The sequence below is a fragment of the Mustela nivalis genome (genome assembly GCF_964662115.1).
Source record: "Mustela nivalis genome assembly, chromosome: 13".
NCBI classification, from domain to species: domain Eukaryota; kingdom Metazoa; phylum Chordata; class Mammalia; order Carnivora; family Mustelidae; genus Mustela; species Mustela nivalis.
The window spans coordinates 73,193,139-73,203,869 of record NC_139032.1 but is presented as its reverse complement, the minus strand read 5'-3'; the positions used below and the strand labels follow the sequence as shown (position 1 = coordinate 73,203,869).

General features: G+C 43.9%; 1 pseudogene across 1 annotated transcript; it reads left to right on the top strand.

Moving 5' to 3' along the window:
* Positions 1-4,366: 4,366 nt before the first annotated feature.
* LOC309846329 (large ribosomal subunit protein uL11 pseudogene) lies at positions 4,367-10,450 on the top strand (annotated as a pseudogene). The gene is made up of 3 exons: positions 4,367-4,473; positions 4,759-4,993; positions 9,859-10,450. The product of its transcript is annotated as a large ribosomal subunit protein uL11 pseudogene (transcript).
* The last annotated feature ends 281 nt before the right edge of the window (positions 10,451-10,731 follow it).

The following is a 10,731-nucleotide window of genomic DNA, read 5'->3' as shown; positions in this document are numbered from 1 at the left end:
AGGTAAGGAGGAAAGAGGAGGGAGAAGTTTCCATAGGGACATATTTGCTTTTCCCCCAAGTAAAGACAAGATGCTGCTGGGGTCAGGACACTTGTGTTTAACAGATCAGGTCATTTCTTGACCAGGATCTTTGGAGCTCTTTCTCCTTGTTAGCCTTTGAGTCCAAGTTGACCAACTCCAAAACGGCAGCTGGGGGACTGAGCATCTCAAGGCCTTCATGAGTCAGTTATTCCAATTCCCTAAGACCTCCAAAATGGGTCTACTTGGTAGTCCCCCTCATATGGCTACAAGTCCAAAATCCCAAGGGCAACTCTAGGTGAAATCTGTCTTGCTTTGTTAGAGGCTCCAATTTGCAGAGTCCAACTTCGGTCTCAGATGCTTACAGAATCAAAGGTGTTAGGGTTCCATTTGTTGGAGGGAGGGGGTAGAAGTTAGGGCAAAGATAGGCTTTTCCTCCCTTTGAGTACCAGAGATTCGATGTCTTGAACCCACCCATATACACCTTAGAAACTATAGCTGGCATCCAGCCCCCAAGTTTTTTCAGGTTTGTCAGCCATACCTGCTAACAGAAGTGTGCTAACATGAGTCAGGGCCATGGAGATAGAGAGTTCTCTCACTGCCAAACCAATAAGATATCCATGCAGTGAAAATTTGGACATCTGAAGATGGAGGTTCTTGTGCTGAATTCTGCCTCACCTACTGGTGGAAATGGCAGGGGAATTAGGGATTAGATAGTTGCACTATCAGGCTAATCCACCCTAGGATGGGGAAAGGTAAGCACATAACAATTCCTACAAAGTGGTTCTAAGAGGGAAGTTTATAGGAATACAGCCATACACCAAGAAGAGAAGTCTCAAACAACTTTACACCTAAAGGAGCTAGAAAAATAAAACCCAAATCCAGCAAAAGGAAGGAAATAAAAATTAGAGCATAAACAAATGGCTAGAAACTAAAAAAAAAAAAAAAAAAAACAAACAAAAAAAAAAAAACAAAAAAAACAATAGAACAGATCAATGAAACCAGGAGCTGGTTCTTTGAAAAGAAGAAAATGGATAAACCTCTTGCCAGACTCACTTAAAAAAAGACCCAGTACACAAAATCACTAATGAAAGGAGAAATAACCCATACCACAGAAATACAAATAATCTTAACAACATTATGAAAACCTGTATGCCAACAAATTGAAAAACTTAGAATGGATAAATTCCTAGAAACATAAGCTACTAAAACTAAAGCAGAGGTAGTAATTTCTGACATCAGCCACAGCAACATGTTTCTAGATCGGTCTCCTGAGACAAGCAAAGTAGTAAAACAAGCTACTGGGACTACATCAAGACAAAATGTTTTGCACAGCAAAGGAATGGAAGAAGATATTTGCAAATGAGGTGTCTGATAAAGGGTTAGTGTCTAAGATACATAAATAACAACTACAATTCACCCCCCCCCCAAAAAAACAATCTAATTAAAAGATGGGAAAAATGCATGAACATACATTTCTCCAAAGATGACCTATAGATGGCCAATAGACACATGAAAAGATCATCCCTCATTGTCGAGGAGCTGCAAATCAAAAGTCTCAAGGAGACATCACCTCACACCTGTCAGAATGCCTAAAATCAAAACCATGAGGAACAGAGACACCTGGGTGGCTCTGTTGGTTAAGCATCTGACTCTTGGTTATGGCTCAGATCAGGAGATTGAGCCCCAAGTTGGGCTCCACACCAAGTCTGGAGCTTACTTGAGATTCACTCTCTCCCTTTCACTCTGCCCTTCCCACCCTGAATCCTATGTGCACATGCGCTCTCAAGAAGAATCCCCCCTCTCCATGCATACAAGAAACAAGTGTTGCTGAGGATGTGGAGAAAAAGGATTCCTCTTGCACAGTTAGTGGAAGTGCAAGATGGTACAGCCATTGTGGAAAACTGTATGGAGTTTCCTTAAAAATTTAAAGACAGAACTACCTAATGATCCAGTAATCCCACTGGGTATTTACCTAAAGAACACAAAGACACTAAATTAAAAGTGTGCATGCACCCTTGTTTTTACTGCAACATCATTTACAATAGCCAAGATATGGAAGTAGCCGATAATTCCTACAGTCAGATGTAGACAGAACAAAGCAAGCATAATCAGTCACCCCAAAGGATTCTGTACACAAGATCACATTAGTTTCTCTCCCAGCTGTGACCCTGAAACTCCTCCAAGTATCCTTTCCGCCTGTTTCCAAGTAAGATGGGGACTCTGGTGCCTATGTCCAACACAGCCACCATCATCTTGCCCCCACCCAAGGTTCCCTAGCATACTTGGATTTTACCTTAAAGTGGCTGGTGGGAGGGCTCCATGGGGAAGACTGGAGGGGAGAGACCAGCTCTGCACTGGTAAGCAAAGCCCATTACGCTTTCCAGCAGCCCATCAACTCCTCATAGCATCTCCCACTGGAAGAGGGAGCCACCACTAAAAGCACTATTGGGACTTCATGTTTCGATTCTACCTCCCACCGCTCAATCTCATCCACAGTAGAAAGGGTCGGACTCTTAACTCACCACCACTTGGGCAAGAGACATGCCACCAGATCCCAGGGTATTTGCTTCTCCTTTCCCCTAACCTAGCCTGCAGGGTCTGTCACTTCTTTCCCAGAAAGCTAGGTCTTAGTTGGCACCCAATGCTCACAACCAAAACTGTCAAGAACTGTGGTAAGTCTGAGACTCTACCTTCCTTGCAAGCTGTCCAGTAGACCTGCCACATTCTACACGCTTCCCATCAGGCAGCATGAACTTCACAGTTGCATGGGTTCCCCTCACCCCAGCCCCCAAGTCCCCTGGCAGCCACATGGAACAGACTTAGGTTGATAACTATACAGAATGCCTGTCACAGCCGGGGGAACACTAGTCCCAGGAAATCACACTCACTTAAAAGGGCTAACCAAGTGTCTGATTTTAGCCATGTATCAAAATAACATTTCCTCAAGAGTATTCAGGGACTTAAAAATGAAATTCTGGCAAGATGAATATCCCTTCCAATAAAGGGACCGTGGTCTAACCTGTCCCTACTGCTCTCCCCTCCACATCTTGCTATAGACTCTAACACCAACCCTCAGGTTGGTATGGCTAAGAACCCAGAACCCTTTTTGGTTTCTACCAGCTCTGTGGTGTGGTTCTGACAAGATGGTCTCCTTGTATAGGAAATTTCATTTTTTCTTTGATGGTTTGGTGCCTTGACTTGCTCAATGCTGTCGGAAGAACCTATGAAAGCAAGTGTAGATCACAAACAGAGGGAATATTTCTTCCCCTTTCCCAGGGAATGTTCTCCTTCCCCAGCCTCCAACAGAAAGAGCCGAGAGACCTACCTTGTCCTGACATGATTTTTCTTTTTCCATTCCTTCCAAAATGAAGATTTCTTTTTCTCTTCAGAGTCCCAGTTCCCATTAGTATTAATTTCCTCAAAAATCCAGGTTTGATGCCTTTGGAGTCTGGGGTCTGTCAGGAAAGTCTGCTGGTTTGGCACAAGAGTAGAAGAAACAAGGTCCCGCGGGCCTGAGATCTTAGCTGGCAAATTGGGATTGGGGGATATGAAAAAGCCTCTTTGAGGTTTTAACTGGGGTCTAGACTCAGGTCTGTGTTTCACGTGTAGGTCTTGAGAAGCTCTCAGAGGATTAAGGTTGTCCTAGGATGTAAGAATTTGAAGCCAACAGAGTTAAGGAGAAAAGATTTCTCTCACAAGTTCTAGAATATGGTTAATTGAAGGTTCAAGTGTAGACATCACCCCAAGAGGGATTTTCCTGAGCAGGAGATGAAACTTGCATAAACTATTGAGGACTGAAGTTCAGTTACGTCCGTGGAAGAACAGACCCACTGCAAACGTCAAGTCTCCCACCCCAGACTCCAAGTTCTTGCTCTCAAAGCACAGAAGCCTCGCCCCGCCCACGGAAGCAGCTGAAATTTACCAAGCACCCACCGCACATCACTAGACAGTCACGGCTCATATTCTCATACTTACGTGGAAATCTTTCCTCCTGCCGCCTTTTAAAGTTGCTGGTCACCCAGATTCCTAGACTCCCTCCAGCCATTTCCCTCTGGGTTTGGAGGCAAAGTCAGGTGGTATCTAGTCAAGGCTCCTGCTCCTCGGAGTCTTCTCAAGCACAAAGGAATTGGAATCACCTGGTTGTTTACTAGCCATACCCTGAGGGTCAGCTGCATGTGTTTTACTTTATGCCGAAGGACCCTACACCTGGGAAAGCGCCTTAGCACAGTTCCCACTGGTGGGGGATTGCTGCCCCCAGGGGTACATTGGCAGTATATTGAAGACATTTTTGGTTATGGCCACGAGGAGGGGGAGGCTACTGACATCTAGTGGGGAGAGGCCAGAGATGCTGCTAACCATCCCAAACGCACAGGACAGCGCCTCCCCACCCCCAGTAGAGAATTATCTAGTTCCACAGATCAGTAGCGCCAAGGAGGAGAAACTTGGCAAGAGGTAGGTGTAACGCTACCCTCCGAGGAAGGTGGTGAGTGTTTAAGGCACAGACCTCCCTCATCCAGACCCATCACAGGTGCACTGAGTTTTAAGTGGTAGCCATATTAGCCTTACAGAATTATTTTTCTGGCATTTTCTCTGAAGCTCCAATTTCTGCCTCCAGCAGAAAACAGTCTTTCTGATTCAAAAAAGACCTTGACCCTTTCCATTTGAGATTGGCTCTCTTTTGGATTAATACCCCGTGCTTTCGGGATTTCTCCCTTATTTTTTTTTTACTCCCTGAAGAGCATTCCTACGGGGGCTTCAGTACCGTTCTCACTTTGGGGAAGAGGTATCTGGGCGACTGTCCTCAGTGCCCACTCATGCTAACTTTGAGAGGGGTCCGGCCCCCGCTGGCCTCTTGTTCGTCTGGCCCATTCCTGTTGGCCTCCTTGCTGAAGGCCTTCCCAGTCCCATGGCCTCTCACTTCCCCCTCACTGCTCTCTGCTCAGCTGCCCTTCCAACAACGGGGCCGGTCCAGGTACGCCGCTTCGCTTTACCAGAGGGTTGCTGGTCCAAATCAGTGAGGATCAGTCTCCTGCTCTCCTACGACACGCTGAGACTCTGAGGACTGCAGGGGAAGAAGGGTACCCCCCTGTCAAGCTTCTCTCAGCTTCCTGAGAAGGTGGTCTCAACTGCCCTCTGGGCCGGCACCAGGCCTAATACCCACGACAGAGACACGTAGACACAGAGAGCAGGGCTGCTGTTCTTCCAGACCCTGGGACAAAGCTTACCCACTGGAAGTCCCCCCAGCAGCCTAGGGGGAGCATGGAGTGAGTCTGTGCTCACTGATGTATGATCTGCGAAGGCCAGTTCCAAAGTCCCAGCAGGGGCCAGGCTCATGTGCTTAAGTACTGATGCCAGCTGGGTGGGGGGCAGCAGCAGCCCCTGATCCATAGCTGATTGGTTCAGGAGCCTTTTAGGAACAATCAAGAGGAAAGAGGATTCTGCCTCCTGTGTAAGATACCGGTACACCTGGGCTTAAATTGTAAGCACCTGGTGCATGGAAAAAAGTGGTGTTTTTTCCTTGTAAAGGAAAATATGTCCCTTACATATGTTAAGCCTTTTGCTGCATATCCATGACTCCTTGAGAGACAGGTAGCATGTTTTGCATGAATTAAAACTTTATGTCAGTGGTGTCACTTGTACTTTTCTTTCAGCAAGTACTTTTTCCCATTCATATCCTGGTTATAAGATGTGAATAAACAGAAATGGGTGAAATCATAATCGTAATGGAATTTTTCTTTCTTTATTGTGGTAACATACACGTCACATAAAATTTACCATCTGAACTATTTTCAAGTGGACCATTTAGTGGTACTAAATACAGTCACAATGATGTGCAACCATCACTATCCATCTGCAGAATGTTTTTCATCTTGCAATATTAAAACACTATACCCATCATAGGAGAAGAATAAATGAAACAAGATGGGATTGGGAGGGAGACAAACCATAAGTGACTCAATCTCACAAAACAAACTGAGGGTTGCTGGGGGGAGGGGGCTTGGGAGAAGGGGGGTGGGGTTATGGACATTGGGGGGTGTGTGCTGTGGGGTGTGTGGACCTGGCGATTCACAGACCTGTACCCCTGGGGATAAAAATATATGTTTATAAAAAATAAAAAATTTAAAAATTAAAAAAAAACACTATACCCATCATTATAAAATATTATAACTTGGAAAATTACAGAATAACAAAATATAAAGCTATAGAAAATTTAAATAATTCTTATTTATAATTCCAATATAACACACACACACACACACACACACATATATATATAGAAAGAGAGGACTATGAAAACAGCATATATTCACAGCATATATTTGCGGGCTACAAATATCAGTGGTCCTATTTTAGACCACAAGGAAATGATTTATTAATTCTGTGCTTATAGAAAATTAAAACAGGGGTGCCTGGGTGGCTCAGTGGGTTAAAGCCTCTGCCTTCGGCTCAGGTCATGATTTCAGGGTCCTGAAATCAAGCCCTGCATCGGGCTCTCTGCTTAGCGGGGAGCCTGCTTCCTCCTTTCTCTCTCTGCCTGCCTCTCTGCCTACTTGTGATCTCTCTGTCAAATAAATAAATAAAATCTTAAAAAAAAAAAGAAAATTAAAACATAAAAACCTTTATTTAATCTTTTAAAAAATTTTTTTTAAACTCTAGATGCTAAGTCACAGTGGTATTAAATGGGAAACCTTGAGACATTATAGCCTTGTTCATGCAAGTATTTTGAGAATCAGGAATTCAGTGAGACTTCCAGGTGCTAACCGTGATCTATACCCATTATGCTCAGAGAGGACCGTCCTATAAATAACAGGGCTCAGAAGGGGGCTGTTGAGAGGCTGCCTATGCAAACGTCTGTAAGCTAGAACTCACTGCGAACTTCCTGCTCCTCCTGGGATGTGATCCTTCTGTTCATCAGTGGGACTAATTGCTTAAGAGAATGCACTCTGTTCTGTTGAAGGAATCAAGTATCAACCAGAAAACACTAAATCATAAAGAGGACAGTGGAGAAAACAAAATAGAAAATCCAGATACGTAACCAAGTACATATGGGAATTTCCTATAAAATAAGGCAATATATCTGGTCATTGGGGAAGGAAAAACTTTTAATAGGTGGGGTTGCCACAACTGACTAGGCCCATGGGAAAAGAGAACACTTCAAATGGATCAGAGAGCTATATGTAAGGGGGGCAAAACCCAGGACTAAAAACAAAAAAAGAAAATATTGATAAAACTGACTGCACCAAAACATCAGAAAACTTTTGTGTGACAAAATACGCTATATGGAAAACCAAGAGACACTTAACAAACTGAGGAAAAATGTTGGTAACATATCACAAAGTGAGAATGGCCCTACTCTTCTTGAAGGCTTTTAAAATTCGAAAAGAAAATAATCAGTGACAGGGAAAAATGGGGAAGAAAGAGGAACAGATGCCAGAAGAAAAAATGCAAATGACCTTCAAAAAGGAAGAGATGTTCACTCAGAAGAAAAATGCAAGTTAAAATGATCCCGAGACACAATTTCTTACCATCCAATTGGCAAAAACTCCCCAGGCCAACAATCAGTTGTGTGGAGGAGGCAGAGGGCAGATGGACAGGTGCCCCCCAGAAGCTGCAGGTGGTCTTGAGGGGCGGGGGGAGGGTGGGGAACGGGGGCGAGGCTTTCTCCGGAAGTTCACGTAAACCAGCCCACAGGATCACTCCTGAAGTTTGTTGCAAATGTTAAAAAAAAAAAAACAGATGTTATTTTTCTCTAAAGTCGAAACAACTGGTAGAAAGGGTTTGACATTTTTCTTTTCTCGTCGCCTCCTTTAAGCCACTGGAGAAAATGTGTGTATTAAGCCTTTTCAATTATTTTCCCTGGGTTTTCTAAAATTTTCATCACTTCCCTCTAACTAAAACCGTTGCCTGATTTATGATGTTTTCCCCTGTGACCCGCCTCATTCCATTAAGAAAATCACACCCTGCCAGCTGTTATTGTTAATAACAAATCTCCAGTGATCCTTAAATATGTAAGTATATTGATAAGGAGCACCAACAGGAATGTGATGTGACGGATTGAACATGGGAACACATATGAACATAGGAACATATATGAACACAGGAAAATCCACACATTAGGTGTCTAAAATACTGCTGCGCCTTTTGATTTCTAAGTTTGAGTCACTTTTGGATGAATTACAGAGCGCTGTATGAAGATGACAAAGAGAGCCCCAAATCCAATAGAGATTGGTAGGGTGGTCAAGAATATTTGTCAATGAGAGTATTTTACAAGGTACTTTGTAGTTCCCGAATGAAAACTGTTACAATGGCGACATCTGGTGGCCATCATCTTAACCAAATGACTTGATCGATAGTGGGACAATCCCAGATGTTGTGTGTCCTTGTGTGATACAGTGTGAAGTATATTGCATCACCTTTGACAAATTCTTGCCCAAAAATGTCTAACTTGAGGTTAATAGAGCCTTCAGCCCTCCCCAGCTTACAGGAAATTCAAAAAATACAGGAATAGGTTAAATAGCACTATGGAGAGACAGACAATTCCAGAAGGTAGAGCATTACAAAATGAAAAGAAAAACTGGCCTATTCTCTCAAAAAGCAATATCATTGGGCGGGGGGGTCAAAGATGTAGGAAAAAAAAGGTAGGAGGACTGTTCCCAGGATACTACTCATCACTGGCATATTACTTGAAGTTTCTGGTAAAGGTTCACTGTAGGCGATAGGGTTACATTTTTTGGTAGATGAGGCAAGGAACTGCATGGTGCCTACATCTCACAAAATCCCAAAAAGCTACAGGACATTACCTGAGTTTGAATTTGAAGGAACCTTTTCTAAACTATCAAGTGTAAAACTATCATCACATCGAAAAGTGATCGGAGGGCGTGCAACAAACCCGAAGGGAATAAAAGGTATTAGAGAGATGCATCAGGCAGTTCATTAATGCAAATACTTTATTTTTCTGCCTTTGGGATGTTTGAGGTATCTTTTGGCTTTGTGAAATTTGTCATTTGTTGTGACTTATTTTCTCATTCTCAGTAAGTACTCACTTGGGTGTCTCATTTTGTTTGAGTAATTTTGAATTTTATTAAGAAGGTCCCCCAAATGATATAAGCTTCAGGCCCCATAAAATTTTGATCCGAATGTGATGTTAGACAAGGTGATCTCCCTCTGAGCCTGAGTGGGAGGAGGGCTGGTGGGGCAGGGGCTGTAATGAACCTGGAGAAGTGAACAGACGGCAAACTGTGAAAGGTCCTGGTGTTAATGGGTTTTTTTTCTCCAGCAGGAAGCAGGGAGTCAAGAAGTGCCTTAGGCAAGGGAGTGACGTGATCAGGACTTCCCTAAGCCCTACAGGGGAAGCTCTGGGATCAGGGAGACCTAGGGCAACTTAAAGTAAGAGTCCAAGTGAGAAAGGATGAGAACAGATTTTCAATAGCTGGGGATCCAGCCATGCGATGAGCTCTACCCAAACTTCAGGAGAGACCATGGCAAAAAGGGTTGCCTAAAATCTGATAGAATATTCCCCTTTAAAATATTTATTTAGGGGCATCTGGTTGGCTCCGTCGGTTAGGCGTCTACCTTTAGCTCTGGTCCTGATCCCAGAGTCCTGGGATCAAAGCCTCACTTTTCTCTCCCTGCTCAGTGGGGAGCTTGTTTCTCCCCCAGCCTCTGTTTCTCTCTCTCTCTCTCTCTCATGAATAAATAAAGAAAATCTTTAACAGTTTTTCAATCTGGTGTTTACGCATGGATGTTTACTTCATTTCACTTAGGGGGAATATTCTAAAGGTGGCTTACTTTAAGCCTCAGACCACATTTTGGCGTGACATCTGTCATACAACTTAGAAAAAGAAAAAAAGGCGGGTTTTGGCTTTCGGCTCAGAGGAGGCAAAGGTGCAACTGTCTTCAGTCTCCCAAATCCAGGTTCATCCGACACCAGCTGCCTCCACCATACCACCTAAGTTCGACCCCAACAAGGTCAAAGTCATGTACTTGAGGTGCACCAGTTGCAAATTCAAGTGCCATGTCTCCTGGCCCCGAAGACTGGCACGCTGGGTCTGGCTCCAAAAAACGTTGGTGATGACAGCTGTAGCCATGGCGAGTGGTGACTGGAAGAGTCTTGAGGATTCCAGTGAAACTGACCATTCAGAACAGACAGGCCCAGATTGAAGTGGTACCTTCTGCCTCTGCCCAGATTATCAAAGCCCTCAAGGAACCACCAAGAGACAGAAAGAAGCAGAAAAACATGAAGCACCATGGAAATATCACTTTGGATGAGATTGGCAATATTGCCCAACAGATGCGCCACTGATCTTTAGTTAGAGAACTCTCTGGAACCATTAAAGAGGTTCTGAGAACTGCCCAGTCTTCTGGTTGCAGTGATGGCCACCACGCTGATGACATCAATAGTGGTACCATGGAAGGCCCAGCCAGCTGATCACAACGGAGAATAGTTCAATAAAGGATCAAACAACAACAAAAAGAGCTCATAGTGCAGCTTGTAAATCAAATTTGATCACAATGTGTGCGTGCGTTTCATACAGTGGACCAGGGTCGCTGCTGCTGTGATCACCCTGGGCTGACTCCCTATTTTATAAAATAAAAACTATCTAGAATTGTTGATTTGAAATGCCATTTTGTTCTGAGAGTCCCCAAATCACCACTAAGCCATTTAGCATTCTTCTCAAACGGAGAGAAACAGATCTTCATTCTCTCTCT